Genomic DNA, 17,501 nt, shown 5'->3' with positions numbered 1-17,501 from the left:
TAATAATAAAGCAATAGCTCTTCTGAATGAGAGGTACATAAATCACTAAAATAAATATGTCTCTATATAAGGTAGAGAAAGGGGAGAGCGAGAGAGTGAGAGAGAGAGCGAGAGAGAGAGAGAGAGAGAGAGAGAGAGAGTGAGAGAGGCTTCAGGCTCTAGTGCTTCCTTCCAGGTGTCTTCGCCTGCATGATTTCATCTGTGAACCATAATCAACTTCCTTAATGAAATACGTAATTAACATATTATAATTGTGGTAAAGATGATTTTGACAGAAATCATTTTCCATATCTAATACTATGCTAATTTAATCTGTTCCTCACTCCCCGACATGACCTTTAGTGATTAAGTTTCATGGCAGAATTGTTTTTTTTTTTGATGGATTGATTTATCCACAGTGGTTGAGACCCTACTCTTGGCATGGCTGTCATTTTTTCCTCTCTAAAACATACATACATACACACAGAGAAGTGCACATGTAGAAGCCCCCACACAAAACCTACTTTCATCCCTAGAAGAATGATGAGCAAGCATGTGGCAAAAAGAGGAATAATACAACGGTAACTCCTATCTTCATATGGAATCTCAAACGCTGATAACTGGTAAATTTAAGGAAAGTGAAGATTAAATAAGTTAGAGTTAAAATGCTTCTTTCACTCTTTATTAACTATTGCCATGTAGAAAACTATGGGTGGGCATATGAAGTTACCACTGGCAAAATAAAACAATTCCATTGAGCCATAACATCATAAACTATAGGAATGAGAACATGGAAACCTACAAAATTATATTAATATTTCCACAAAGCTTTCTATGTGTCATATCTATGTAGTAATAATATTTCAAACCTGCCTGCCTACCTTTTTATCAACTTTTTTCTTTTACCTTAAGAAAAATTTTCCATTCACTCACTACTTCCTTCAGCCATCATCTTCTTTCTCTCTTTCAGTTCATTGATAAGTTTCTATCAGGAATCTATATTTGTCACCTCCTTTGCCTCAACCCACTCAATCTCCAACTGTTTACAGCTTTGTTCCTGCCTTCAAAACTATTGATACAGCTCTCTGAAAGGTCACAAAAGACCTTCATGTTGTAAAATCCAATGACTGACCGCTTTTTCTTTGTTCCTCCTTCTTTACTTCTCTGAAGGACACTGTGCACCGCCTCGTCCTCTGTTTTGTATCTTCCTTGGAGGCACCACTCATGTGATTCTTATGGTACCTCTCTAACTACTCCTTCTCATCTATTCTGCTTCTCTTTCCTCTTCTACCAACTTACAGGTAGATATCCCCTAAGCTTTTGTGCAATGACCCCTTCTCTCTCAACACCCTCTTGCTTACTGATAGAATCCAATTTTTATGGTTTCTATTATGCAGATGATTCATACGCACATTCATACACATGTATATATATATATATATATGCATGTATGTGTGTATATATCTATATCTATGTATCTATGTATATCCACCTCAAACTTCCCATATACTCCCTCAAGATTTCTAGTTCTGTATTTACAACTACTTTCTAATATATCCACTTGGATATTTTACCACAACCTTAGAATTACCATACATAACTGAACTCATCATCTTCCTAACCAAATGTCCCCATCTCCAAACTCCTGTATTTCTATTTATGCCATTGTCATCTTCTCTATCACCCAGGTTTGGGGCATCAGAGCCATCTTTGAATTTTTCCAGTCTCTCATCTACCTTTGCAACATCTTTTGCATCAATCTGCACTTTTCTAATTTAAATGCAACCACTGATGTGGGCCACATTTCTCTTAGGTTTGAATTGATCTTCCTACTTACAGTTCATTCTATCTCCACCCACCCTTCATATTGCTGCTAGTGTGATCTTCCTAATGTACTATTCTGATCATTTTACTCCTCTCCTTTTAAGCAGTCAATGGCTCCCCTTTACCTATTCAAACATAAACTCATATAACTCCCATTCAAGGCCATTCATAATCTGGCTCCAATTTACCTTTTCAGACTTATCTCATTCTACCCTACTTCTTATAGTGTAGTAGTATAGTTTTGGTCAAACTGGACAATTTTCCATTCCCCATTCTCATCCTGCCATTTCCTGTCTCCATACTTTGCCTCTTATTGATTCCTTAGCCTCTGTGTCTATTGAATTACATCTCTTCCATTTATTACCTTCTAGTGAAGACTTTGCACCATTTACCCCAAATGAAAAAGGTTCTGAACGGAATAAAAATTCTGCAATTGCTGCCATCCTCTACTTTATCTATATGACATTTTTTGTGAGGTGAAAAGTGGGAAGGATTCAGATAAGAACTTACACAATAACAAATAATACAGGGTATAATATGTGCTATTTATTTGCTATACATTTACTTGAATTTGAAAGAGAACAAATTTACTGTATTAGTTATGCTAAATGCCATTAAAATTACAGTTTACTCACAGTAATGAGATTCACAAAAATCCCAAAACTGTGAATTGGTTGGTCGCAAGATTTGGATATTTTTGATCTGCTGCTATATAAAAACTGCTATAATTATGTGAATATCAAAGCTGCAATTTTAAATGTCCACCTACTTCAGTTTTCTGCTAAGCCACAAGAAAAATGGATCATATTCAGCAGCCCTAAGCACTAGTGATTGTCTTGCTCAATATTATGGAGGGAAGGAAGGGAGAGAGAAAATAAACTAAGTAACCATCACAAGGCAGATTATCAAGTCACACCAGGAACGATGAAGGCAAAATTTGACCTGTTAACTTATGTAGATGTTGGCTGTGAAGCCCTTAAAAGATTTACAGGAACTTTTTAGCCTTCCAGGCAAGTATCCTGATGTTATTCTTATTTATAAATGCACATTATCTTCTGCCTTTGAGTTTATTTTAAAATAAGTCAAGACTAGCTTTAAATACGATTTTACTGTTGTATCAAAGGAAAAAGAAGACATGACAATTACTTATACTGGCCTGTTGAACTTTCTTTCTCACACTACTTTCTGGTTCTTCCAAAATCCCCTATCTATGCACATCTTAATTGTTTTCTTTGTATGTGAATGTCTAAACATGGTGCTCTGTTACTTTTCCAGAATAGTAGGAGCTCATTCATAAGATTTGACAAGAAATCAACTCTGATTTCACAAAGTAATGTTTACCTATCTTGCCTCTCTGAAATGTGATTTTGGATCAAGTTTTTGCTTTCCTAGGAGTATAAAGAGACCTGAGTAAAGCCTGTCTTGAGTAACAGTATCCCCTCTGACAAATAAAATTTTAATCTTGTTGTTATATATATTTCTGCTTAAATGTGAATACATTGGCATTTCTATTTCTTCAAGTAGAAAGTGAGAATAACCACACTATACACTTTATTGTGTGATATGTTGAATAACAAAAGTGATTTTGAAGCATTATACAAATACAAAGTTATAATTCCTGCCGCTCTGAACATGCATTCTCAGACTTCTTTGCTGGATCATCATTCATGTCCTGTTCCCAAGGCTATGGAATATATACTTCTCTTCCCCCCACCCCTACCCCCTTGTTATCTCATCATTTCTTGTGGAGTAAAGGATCATCTCTATGCTTATAAATCCCAAATTAAAAAAAAAACTACACAACTAATTAATAAGCTCTAATCTGTTTCCTAAATGCCAGTTCTGCATTACCAACTGTTTACTGGATCTCTCCAACTGAATATATCATCAGTGTATCCAAATCCAATTGGTTGCCAAGGCCTAATCTCTATAACATCTCCCTCTCCTCTCTACTTACAAACTAACATGATCGCTCTGACCTCCATTAGCTCTTGCCTAGACTATTGGTAGAGTCTGCTTTAATTCTTTACCCTTGCCATCCCATCCTCCATATCACTGACATATCAATCTTCCTAAAGCATAGATTTGACAATGTCAATTCTTGGTTCAACAACATTCAGTGACTCCCTGTTACTTCTAGAATAAAATAAAGGCTCTTTAGTAGCTTATTTCAAGGCTTCCACAATATGACATTCTTTTTAAAAAAAGATATTTTGTGTTGTTCCCCTACTTCATTCAATATTTTAGACAAATTGGGCTGCTAGGGAAAATGTAATTCCATTTCTTTCCTCTATTCCTACACACAGGCTAACCCCCATGTCTTAGGTACACCTCAACCTTTTCTCCATTCTTTAGAATCTTTCAATAATTTTGTACTTTAGTTCTCAATCCGTGAAACCTGTGGCTAATGCTCTCTTCTTCCTCAAATTATCTTGTATTTCAGCATACAAGTTTTATTCTCCTATGTGTCAAGCTCTCAAGGGAATAATTTCATCTTTGTCTTTCTCCATTGCCTTGGGCATAGTCAGCATATAACAAACATGTGTTGGATTGAATTTGATTGGAAGATACTTTTCAAATGGGCTATAATCAGAAAGATTTGTGTACTCCATGCATACATTAATAACTGACAGTTATTATTTAACACAGTGATATTTCCTTACCTCTGATCCCAGGTTCTTATCACAAAACCAACAGGAAATAAGTCCTCATTCAAGGCCATTTAATTCAGTTGAATACACATTTGGGAAGTGTCTCAAATATTCAGAGCTTTGTGGTAGGTGCTGGCAGAGATATGAAATTTAGATAAGATATAATCTTTTCTCTCATGGAACTTACAGTCTGATAAAGGAAAGAGATATACATAAATTAATATAATTCACAATAATACATAACAAGGACATTGAGAGTATAAAATAAATGCTATGTATGGCCCAAGGAGAGAGAGAGACAATTAATCAGAGGAGGGATCAGGGAAGGCTTACTAGAAAAGGTGCCAGTTTAGTAGAATTTAAAAGAAGAACAAGAATCCCATAAGCAAAAAAAGAGATGGAATATATTCCAGAAGGAAGGAAAAGTGTGAGTAAAGACAGGAGGGAATAACAGTAGAAATCATTTTGGGAAGTAGTAAATGGTCCTATTTAGCCTGAACATAAGGAACATGATAGAGAGAAGTTTATAAGGCTGGGTAGGTAGGATAGTGCCAAACTGTGGCATATGTTGAATGTTAGTCAAAGCAATTTAACTTTATTCAGTACAAAGTAGAGGTCCAGTGACTTTTTTTTGTAGGGAAAGGAAAAGGACGTGGGAAAAAAATCTATGTGTGAGAAAGACTAATTTAGCATCTGTATGAAGGATGGATTGGAAGAACGGAAAGAAGCAGGAAGACTTATTAACATACTGTAATGATAATAATAGCTGATATTTATCACATGTTTTAAAGTTTATGAAATACTTTACACACATTATCTCATCTAAAATACAAGAGAAGTTGGCATTACCTCACGGGGAAACTGAAACTCATAGAGTTTAAGTGGTTTGCTTATTGTCACTACATACAAGTTATGTTATACAACCTCGACTGAGCCCTTCATGCTTCTAAGCAATCCTACCATACCTTCCTTGTTTACTTACTATCCCACCCTCTATAGCAGCTCTTCCAAATTTTTTTATCCTTCCTCAAACACCCCCTTCCCCTCCTCTCACCCTCTCAGATAAGAACCTTGACTCACATTTTACAGAAAAAATTAAGGCCATTTGTCATGGCCTCCATCTTTTCCTCTCTTCCTTGTTTCATATCTCCCATAATGCCTTCTGCCACTATTTCCTCCTTCACCTTTTACGTCACCTGAAGAGATGGTCTTATTGCTTACCAAAGCTGACTCTTCTACCTGCAAAATTGAATTCGTTCCATTCTGTCTCCTCCGATAGATTTTCCCCTCTGCCATTCCTAGTCCATCACTTATCTTCACTCTCTCTCAGTCTAATGACTCCTTCACTAAATCCTACAGACATTCCCAAGTCTCCCCTGTTCCTCAAAAAACCTTCGCTTGATCCTCACTATCCTCCTCTAGCTATTCTGCCCTTTGTGGTTTAATTCCTTGAAAAGACTGTCTACAATAGGTACTTCCGCTGTCTCTCCTCTTGCTCTTTTATTAAACCCTTACACTCTAACTTCCAGCCTCATTATTCCACTGGAACTCCACAGTTAACTAAGATTTCTTAATTGCCAGATCCAATGGCCTTTTCTCAAACCCCATTCTCCCTGACCTTTCTACAGCCTCTAACACTGTTGATCACCCTCTTCTCCTTGAGATTCTCTATTGTTTCTAAGTTTTTGGTGACACCTCTATCTTCTGCCTCTTCTCCTTAAACTGCTCTTTCTCAGTCTCCTTTTCTGGATCCTCAGGCTTTTGTCTTAGGCCCTCTTCTTTTCTCCCTCTGTACCACTTCACTTGGTGATCTCATCAGCTCCCATGGATTTAATTATCGTCTCTATGCTAATGATTCTCAGATCTACCGATCATGGCCTAACTTTGCAGACCTTCAACGTCACATCTCCAACTGCCTTTCAGAAAGCTCAAACTTAATGTCCAATAGACATCCTAAACACAATTTGTCCAAAATTGAACTCATTATCTTTTCCCCAAACCATGAGCACTTCCCAGTTTTTCTATTATTGATATTAATATTCTATTATTATATTCTATATAATATAATATATTCTATTATTCACCATCCTTCCAGTCCCTCAGACTTAAAACCTAGGTTTCATTCTTGACTCCTTATTATTTCTCATCTTCCATATCTAATCTGTTACCAAGGTGTGTCAATTTCATTTTTGCAACATCTCTTGAACCTTCTTTACTCTGATGCTGCTACCGCCCTGGGAGAGGGCTTCATGTCTTAATGTCTGGACTATTGAACTAGCCAATTAATTGATCTGCCTGCTACAAATCTCTCCCCACTTCTGTCAAGCCTCCATTCAGCAGCCAAAGTTATTTTCCCAAAGCACCAGTCTGACCGTGTCACCCTTATTCAATAAACTCTAGTGGCTCTCTATCATTTCCAGTATCAAAAACAAAACCCTCTGTTTGGTGTGCAAATACCTTCATGGCTCCCTTTTCTTTCTTCCCTCACCCCCACCAGTCTTCTTTCATCCTATATCCTTTCCCTCATGTATCCTTTGATCCAGTAACACTGACCTCTTGAAATTTCCCAAACAACCTCTTGACTCTAGGCAATTTATCTGACTGTTCCCCCTGCCTGGAATGTTCTCCTTCATCATATCCACCTCCTAGCTTCCTTCAGTTACCAGCTAAAATTCCAGCTCCTACAGGAAGTCTTTCCCAACCCCTCTTAATTCTACTGCCTTCCTTCTCTTGATTATTTCCTATTAATCTTGAACATAGCTTGTTTGTACATATTTGTTGTTTCTCCTATTATATTGTGAGCTCCTCTAGGGCAAGGACAATCTTTTGCTTCTTCTTTTTTTTATCTTTGTCTCTTAGCACAGTGCCTAGCATATAGTAGGTGCTTAATAACTGTTTATTGGCTAACTGATTCTCACATAGATTGAAGCACTAGGATTCCAAATCTAAGCCTCCTGATCCAATATTTCCACTACATCACTTCTTATTACATTGTTCTGCCCCTCCATAATTAAATAATAATAACTGCATTAATGTAGTAACAGGGAGGATAGAAGGGATAGAGATGTGAGAGCAGGTAGAATTGCTAGACTTTGGTTAGTGATTGAATAAGAGAAGTGAGGGAGATAAAAAAAATCAGAGCATGCCAACATTTTAAAATAAAAGAATCACTGGTGGTGGCACTGATTGAGATGGGGAATCAAAAATTGGAAGCAGGATCAATACCTTATGGAAAGACAATTTCAGCTTTGGACATGATGAGTTTGAAGCATCCAAGTGGAGTTGTCCAATAAACAAGTAGGGATGTGAGTCTGAACCTCAGAAGAGAGTTCAGAGCTGGAAATGTTGATCTGGGGATCCTAGGAGTAGGAAGAAATGTTATGGATAGCTGTGTGAATGAATGCGATTATTAAGGGTACAAAAAGAAAAGAACCAGAAAAAGGATAAGAAGCAAGAAAAGAAGATGAAAAAGGAAGAATTATGGATGTAGGAAGAGAAAAGTGGTGAGAATGTGATATGAGAAGCTGAGGGAGGAGGTGGTATCCAAAAGGAGGAGATGGTCAACAGAATGAAAAACTTCAGAGTTCAAGGACAAAAAATGTACAGTAGTGACCTTCTCAGATTGCAGTTTCAGTAGAGTAGTGAGGATGGAAGCCAAATTTCAGAGGGATGAAAGATTGTTCGGTGATGACGTACAGGTGGTGGGAAGGCATCTGGATGGGTTAGACCTGAGCATATCTGTAAGCAAATGGGAAATCCAAAGTCCAAGAAGATGACAGAGGGAATAGGATCTATCTAACTGAGGAGTAAGAATACTAATTTTCCAGTGACTAGAGGAAATGGCTATGCTATTGAGGATATATAGCCAATGCCAAAAGGATCAATAGTTCGTGGTCTATAAATTAATTAACTTTCTATCAAGGGCTATGACCTCATTTAATGATAGTCCAGCACAATTGTGTGTTTCCGTGTATATGTGTGTGTATATATATGTATGTATATATATATACATCCATATAAAAACATATGGATATGTACATGTACAAAGAATAACTAAAAGAGTGTTGAACAAAATCAGCTGCCTTTCTTGAATCAGGTAATTATGGTGTATATTCAAAAAGAACCATTTCTTCAGAAAATTGGTGGCCAGAAATTTTCTTCAGAAAATTAGTGTGAGGAAGACTCTAGGACTAGCATCATCTAATGCAACATATGGGACTCACAAGAGCATAGGTCTAGAGCTGATCCAGATTGTAGAAGACATCTAATCCAACCTTCTCATTTTATAGATGAGGAAACTGAGGTCTAGAGAGGTTGCTTAAGGTAACATAGTAAGTAGCAGAGATGGAGTTTGAATTCAGGTCCTCTGACTCATGTGAAATCTTCACTAGAATTAAAGAATATATGCAAATGAAATAGTATTTAAAATATATTTGCCTAGCACAGAAGGAAAAATCACAGGTATGTTAAATGCTATGTGGCAATAAAACATAGGATGGAAATTATGTTTTTAAGTGACTACTAGTGAGACTTAATAAGGAGAGACTGAAATTTCTTTCTCTCTTTTTAAAAATAGCTGATAGACTGGGATAGGGAGATTTATCATGTTTTAATTAAGTTAGTGTCAACTCAGGAGGTTTATTTCAGTACAAATTTGTTGACCAAAGTCTTTCTGGTGAAAGCTGCTTCTTATTGAATGAAGCCATACGTATTCATGGGAAATTTCACTGTGAGCTGAAGCTGTTCCTTGGACTCAGCTGCCACATTTTAACAAGAATGACTATGAGTTATTGTGATTTCTATGTGCCCAGCAATGTTATGGAAATGGGTTTAAGATCAATCTCTGTTGTTTTAAAACCTAGAGTAGTAGATCCCACAGCACAGAGAAAAATGAAACCTGAAAAGGGTCTTGCCTATATAGGACTGAACTAAGTACTAAGGTTCAGTATGGGATATCAGAGTTCTGATTGAACTATAAACCTGTAGAATTTGTCATCTTTTGCCCCAGACAAATAGAATCATTGGTTTAAATAAACCTTTTGTCTGCAAAAGGTGTGAAGACCCAAAGACTCAGTCTTGAAGTTTCTTCATTTTTTTTTTCTATCTATCTATGCCTTCTCTTTTTCAGTAATGTCATTAGCTCCTACATAGGGCATTTATGCATACAACTTCCAGATCTGCATATCTAGTTCTCATCTTTCTCTTGATCTCCAATTCCACATCACCAGCTGCATGTTGAACACTTCCAACTGGATGCCTCATATGCATCTTCAATATAGCTAAAATAGAGCTTATTATCTTTTCTAGGAAAACAAAACAAAACAAAATGAAACAAAACACCTCACTTTAAAATCAGCATATTTCTGCTAAGGGCACTATCATGGTTTTAGTCACCATGTTCACAACCCTGCATCTTTCTTGACACTTCAGTCTCCCTCACTGCCCATATTGAATCTGTTGCCAAATCTTGTAAATTCTACCTCTGTATCACCTCTCCCATCTACTCAGGCCCCCATCACAACTTGCTTAAATTATTACAATAACTTCCTAGTTGATCTCCCTGAATCTAATTTCTTTCCTCCTCTCATCAGTTCTAAACACAATGATGAAATTGACATTCCTAAAGTACGGTTCTGCTCAAGAAGTTATAGTGGTTCCCTATTTCTCCCAGGATAAAATACAAATTCCTTGTTTGGCATTTATAGCCCTTCACATTGGTCTCCAGCACACTCTTTATATGCTCAACATTTCAGACAAATTGACCTATTAGCTAGTCCCTGATCACAATATTCCATATCTCTCCTACGTGTCTTTACAAAGGCTAACCCTCTCCCTACCATACTTAACTTTTCAAATTCATGGCTTCCTTCACGTCTTAGCTCAGTGCAACTTTCTACTTGAAGTCCTTCTCAATTGTGCCAATTATTAAATTAATTTTCTCTATCTCCAAAATTAGCTTGCATGTATTTTATATTGAATTTTCTGTGTATTGCCACTCCCACTCCCCCAGTAGAATGTAAGTTTCTTGAATACAGGAATTATTTTTATTTCTGCCTTGGGTCAAACATGAACAGAGTTCATTTGCTTAATAAGTGTTTAATTGAATTGAAATGTAGAATAAGTAGAAAGGCACAGTATAAGATAAGGCTGGACAGTAGATAGGAGTGAAATCCTACAAGATTTCAAATAGGAAGTTACGCTTTATTTAATTAGCAGTGGGAAGCACCTGAAGGTTTGGGGGCAGAAGAGTAATGTGGTTAGAAGCACATAAATATGCATGACTGGTACCCTACTTATATTCTTAGAGTACCTAAGATAACTTCCTTTGGGAAAGCCTTCTTACAATGCTTTTTTTATTCTAAGATAGTGCTGTCCAAAATGTGGCAAGCCACATGAGGCCCACAGTTCAATTTATGCGGCCTATCTATGAGCATAGAAATTTACATAAATGCTTTAGTAAATGAAGTCCAGCTACTCCAGAGCTCTCACTAAAATGGCAAATAAAAATATATTGTCTATTGTTTCAATAAAAACCTACAGTTGGACAGCCCTGTTCTAAGATATTGAATCCCAAAGTCTTGAAATCATTTGGCTTATCTCCAAAAGTCAAAGAAACTCGTGTGTTCTTCATTCAATTTTGCGCAGACCCTAACTGTAGTTTACATGAGGGCCAAAGACAAGTCATATCCAAACTCTGTATCTATCTCAGAATCTTGCCTGCAGACTAAAAGCTTAATAATTATTAAAAAATTAGTTGAATGAATAGAATAGAAATGAATAAGTGATAAATTACAATATTTATATTGGCATCTTGATGATATTCTAGCAATAAAATAACAAAACTAAAAATCAATAAAATGTTTCCATTTTCTATCTCATAGGTGTGTATGATCCCCTCCATGCCATGGTGAGATATTAGTGTACACATAATATGTGTATGTGCCGTATTTTATGATTTACATTTCTTAATGAAGTATGACAATTAGCCACCAGATGTGTAGAAAGCTAGGCCTTACAAAACACCTAAAACTGTTCAAGAGAGTCATGAATATGAAGGAACTTTTTTTTTAAAGAAAGCAAAGAAACAAATGATGATTCATCTATAGTGTCACCAGGCTCAAGGGTGATGATCCCATAAGATTACTGACTTCTGAAGTCATCATGTCACATAGGGTAGCCTGCTACAATCTCGTTTAATAATGATGTGCAGACTATGATTTTTAAAGAGGTATCATACGATTGTAAATGACACTATTAAAGTACTACTGTTTTATTATTTAGAAGCAGGTAGAGGCCTACTAACACGATGGTAAATAAATACTTCTGTGTTCATGTAATATGAAATAGGCTTTTTTTCCTTACGACTTAAAGCTATTCATTAAAATTGACTGGCTAGTTATAATTCAGGATTGACTACTGTGATTTGAGAACTCACCTTAAAGAAGAACCAATTTGTGACAAGAAATCCATGAACGAATTCCTTTAAGTTGCTACAGGACATGAATTTTGTAACCATTATGTGATTTGGACAGGGAGGTAACATTTAAATATCAGTTCCCTGTGACTAGAGCTATGTCAATAATGGTAAGGATAGAGAGGTGTTGGAGAGAACTGGCTGACTCAGCTGATCCTAATATTTGCTGACTTTCTACTGCTGAAAACAGTCACCTATCTGCTTCCACTCACCAGCCTCAATTTGGCGGAGGTTCTGATAGATTGATAACGCACGCAGTCCTGTATGTAATTCAAAGATAAACTGTATTCATTTACATTTCAGCTCTTAGAATCTATACTACATAACAATGTTGTCCTTAAGAAGGAAACGCTGCAGTAACAGTGTGCATGAGACACCCATGTTAAACCTATCTCTCAATTTGCATGTAGAAGTATATTTAAAGGGGGGCTGCTGTCTAGGTAAGAGCTATATTTCTACCCATATTATTGATAACAGGGTAAACTACTAAAATGGAAATGGATTTAAGGACCTAATACACAGATCACTTATATTTTTGCTTACTTCTAGAAAAATGCTCAGCTTCCATCTTTATTTTGAGAGCTATTTCCTGGTTCTCATTCACCACAGCTACAATTATGTTCTGGCCACATAATACTAAGGATAAAAAGAAGAGAAATTTGCATCTTTTATTGGTTGTTTTATCTGATCTGAATGGTTAAGAGCATATTTATTTATACTGATTTATTATAAATCAACTTCTTGATCCACACTTTGAGACCATAGTCTTCATATTTTGGGTATACTAATTCTACTATTGGGGGCAGCTGGGTGGCCCAATGGATAGAGCACTGAGCCTGGATTCAGGAAGACCTGAATTCAAATCCAGCCTCAGACACTTACTATTTGTGTGACACTGCACAAGTCACTTAACCTCTTTTTGCCTTAATCTACTGGAGAAGGAAATGGCAAACCACCCTAGTATCTTTGCCAAGAAAACCCCAGAATTGGACAGTATTAGTGCGCCATGGTCCACAAGAGTCAGGAAGAGTTGACATGACCAAATGACTGAACAGCCTCAATAACAACAATTCCATATATATTTGTTTGCTTCTTGTCATTATACCATTTTTATTGTTATAACATTGTTTCAATAAACGTTTAGGCCTACCCTGTTGATGGAGTTGTGAACTGACCCAACCATTATGGAGAGCAATTTGGAAATATGCCCCAAGGGCTATGAAAATGTGCATACCCTTTGACCCAGCAATACCACCACCAGGTCTATATCCCAAAGAGATCAAAAAAGAAAAAAGAAAAGAAAGAGAAAATGACCTATTTATACAAAAATATTTACAGCAGTTCCTTTTGTGGTGGCTAAGAATTGGAAGTCAAGAGGTTGCCCATCAATTGGAGAATGGCTAAACAAGCTGTGGTCTAGAATTGTGGTGGAATATTATTATGCTATAAGAAATGACAAGTAGGATAATTTTTAAAAAACCTGGAAAGACTTAAATAAACAGATACAAAGTGAAGTGAGCAGAACCAGGAGAACATTGTTCACTGTAACAACAATATTGTAAAACGATGAATTGTGAATGACTTAGCTATGCTCAGCAATACAATGATCAGAAACAATCCCAAAGGACTCATAGTGAAGCATGTTATCTACTTCCAGAGAAAGGACTGATACTGTTGAAATATAGACTGAACCATGCTATTTTTCACTTTCTTTTTTTTTTCATTCTTTTGTTTTATTCAAAACTTCTTAAACAAAATGACTAATATGGAAATGTTTTACATGATTACACAAGTATAAAATATGTCAGATCACTTACCATCTCAGGGAAGGGGGAGGGGAGAGAGGGAAAAAATTTGGAACTGAAAACCTTACAAAAATACTAAAAAATTTTTAACATGTAATTGGGGAAAAATAAAATACTTTTTAAAATACAATCAATAAATGTTTAGACCACTTTAAACTTGTTCCTCTCGGCTTTGTATACAAACAGTAGAAGCACTTTTTCTTCTGTCAATTTTTTTTGCAATTAATTTTCATTTCAATGAAAATGTTGTAATATAAGCCAAATTTCTTCTAAAGTGATATAAATTTGACTACTGAACACTCTGAAAGTGTGAATACTGTGGCCTTCTTTTAAATAAAGATACTCTAAAAAACCAAGATCATTGGTTTGATTTCAAGACTATCACACTATTCTAAAATCATTGATTTTGAGCTGGACAGGATGTTAGCAGCCATTTAATTTCATCCCATTATTTTATAAATGAGAAACCTGAGACCCACATAGGTGAAGTGACTCGTCCAACATCAAACAGGTAGTAAGCAGCACAATCAAGCCCTCTGACTCTCAATCTGGGACTTTCTGTTACACTGTGTGCCTTTCTCTCTGAAATTTTTATGGCATTATCTACAAATATAGTAGTACAAAGTGGAGATTTGAGACAATTGTTCAGATAAGTCAGTTAAATACTTTCAGGTGATTTCAGACTTCAAAACAACAACATTTAAAATTATCTATTTTTTTCTTAAATCTTATGTATGATGACAGAGATAAAAATGGGAACAGGATTAAGATATTGGGAAAAAGTAAAGAAAGATTTGTATCTTGACTTTTGATCCTATTTAGCATAGCACACCCAACAATAATCTGTAAAAAGTATTATTCGAAACACATCTCTTAAGAGAATGCAAATCAAAGAGTAGTTAAGAAGGCTACAGTAGTCTCCTGGAAGGACAAAACCAATCATGCCCCGTAAGGACGAATGACACGTATAATTTTTATAAGTGGCTAGGAAGAAGAAATGTCCACTAAGTTTATAGATGATGGTACACTGTGAAGGAAGGTTAGCACTTTCAAGGATGGAAGTAGAATTGAAAAATGACCTTGGAAAGTGGTAGAAATAGGCAAGAATAATATGAACTAGTGCAATGTTATACTCAGAAGGAGAAAAATTTTTAAAAAGCATACTGATTGAATAAAAAATTATTTTTGTTGAAACATGGTATACTCTATTTGGAGGCACACTGAGGAAGACAAAATGAATATAAGTTAATATGGTACAGTGAAAAGACTCCTGGTCAAGTCAGTGGAGCTGACTTAAAATTCCATCTATTCCATTTACCACAATAACTGTGCAACCTTGGATAAGTCATGTAACCACTCTGAGCCTCTGAACTAGGTGATTTCTAAGGACCTTTCCATCTACAACAGAGAGATGGTATTAATCAAACAGCAATACTGGCATCTATGAGCAGGAGTGTATTTATAGGATTCCATAGTCCTAAATACTTTGTGTTTTTTTCACATAACCAATCACAGTCAATTTAGGGGAAAGATTTAAAAGTTCTGCCATATAAGAGGGATATGAAGCCTTGCAAAAAAAAAAAAGGGATCCAGAAAAGAACACAGCAACATAAAAATCACATGAAAAGATTGGAAAATGGGAACCATAATTACAAGATAGTCTATAATGAGAGTGAGTCATTAATAGAAGACACTAAATAAATGTTTGTTGAATTGGATGAGAGATTGTTAAAAAAATCAAAATTATTTAAATTATTGGAAGGAGGCATTTATTATAATTTATTATCATTTATAAAATAATGTTTATTTTATTTTGTTATTAACATTTATTATTTAACTTTTGACTTATTTAAGAATTTATTATTTCTAAACTATTATTATTTGGTATAAAGCTATTTAAGGGTGGAAGGGAAGGACAAAATGCAGATCAGCCTCAGAAATGAGAAGGAAGAAGGCAAGGCCATGGTAGCAATAAAATATAAAGGTGTTTCCACCTTCCTATTACAAGATATAGCCAGTGTGTATTGCTACAGTTCTGTTGACTCAGAGGGCTCCTTCACGCAAAAGAGGGAAAGAAGGAAGCAGATAAGACTGGTTACACTGAAGCAGGGAGACAGATTGTATTGGAATTTCTTTTCCATGGGTCTGCCCTTTATAGTATGTTCCAATTCAGTCCAATGATTCTTAATTTTTTTTAATGTATGTATCTACAAACATAGTGCAAAGTGGATATTGGAGACAATTTTTTCCCGATAAGTCTGGCTTAAAGTTAAATACCTTCAAGTGATTACCACTTTAAAACAACATAAAAACCCTAGAATAATCCAAATAATATCCTCATTTTTCCATTTAATTTCGCACATGCAGATAGAAATGAAAACAGCAGGAGACCTAACATACAAGGAGAAAACTATAAATACATACGGGGACTAAGTGGTCTATGTTTGGCTTCAGGGTATTTTGTATGTCTTCAATTAAGTTGACACATCACTGTGTGGAGTACAGGTGAAGTTAGTTACTGTTGCTTAAATGACTTTAGATTCAGCCAAATATATCTTAGTATATCTTAGTATATTTTAGATTCAGCCAGGCATATCTAACTCTAATCACCAAGCCTCAAGCTTGGATCACTCTTACCATTTGTTACCTTTGCTCCTACATGCATACTGCTAAATGTGGAGAAAAATCACACAATAGTTCCTACATAGCAAATGTATGTTACATAACCTCATTTGGGCTCTCACTGCTGCTAGGCAATCCTACTACACTGCTTTATCAACTTACTATCCCAATCTCCACAGTGGCTTTTCTGAACATTATCATCCCTCTTAAAATCTCCATGTCTCCTCCCCACCCTCACCCCCCACCCCCATCATTCTTTCAGTTGAAAACTTTGCCTCACATTTTACAGAAAAAAATAGAGGCCATTCATCCCAAACTCTCTCTTCTCCATTCTATGTCATCTCCTATTACTCAGGTGACTTATGCCACTTTCTTCTCCTCCACCCATGTCTCTCATGATGCAGCGGCCTTACTTCATATCAAGACTAACCCCTCTACTTTTCAAGTGATCCTATTCCAAGCTGTCTACTCTAACAGATTGCCCCCTCTTTTATTCCCACTCTTTCAATTATTTTCTCTCTATTAGCTCATTTCCTACTGCCTATAAACATGCCTGTCTCCCTTATTCTCAAAAAAACTTCACTTATTCCTTCCCTCATGGTTAATTATCATTTTATATCTCTTCAGAAGGTCCTTGAAAGGACCTTCAACAATAGGAGCCTACATTCTCTCTCCTTTAACTTTCTTCTTAGCTTCTTAAAATCTGGCATCCAACCTTATCATTCCACCAAAACTGTTCTCTCCAAAGTTACTCATGACCTTTTAGTTGCTAAATTCAATGGCCTTTTCTCAGTCCTCATTCTCCTTGACCTCTCTGTAACCTTTGACACTGTTGTTTACTCCTCCTTGATACTCTTTTCTCTCTAGGTTTTCAGGAAACCTTTCTCCTCATTTTCCTCCTATTTATCTGACCACTCTGTCTCTGCTTTATTTGCATTCTCCTCCAGTCCATGTTCTTTAACCCTCTAACCACAGATGTCTCTCAGGATTCTGTCCTGGGCCCTCTTCTCTTCTCCCTCTATACTATTTCATTTGGCAATCTCATCAGTTCCCATGGATTTAATTGCTATCTATTTGCTGATGATTCTTAAACCATTATAGTGACCTTCCTAAAACATAGATCTGATCATGTCACCTTCCCCCCAA

This window comes from Trichosurus vulpecula, chromosome 1 (genome assembly GCF_011100635.1).
Source record: "Trichosurus vulpecula isolate mTriVul1 chromosome 1, mTriVul1.pri, whole genome shotgun sequence".
NCBI classification, from domain to species: domain Eukaryota; kingdom Metazoa; phylum Chordata; class Mammalia; order Diprotodontia; family Phalangeridae; genus Trichosurus; species Trichosurus vulpecula.
This window is presented reverse-complemented; position numbering follows the sequence as displayed.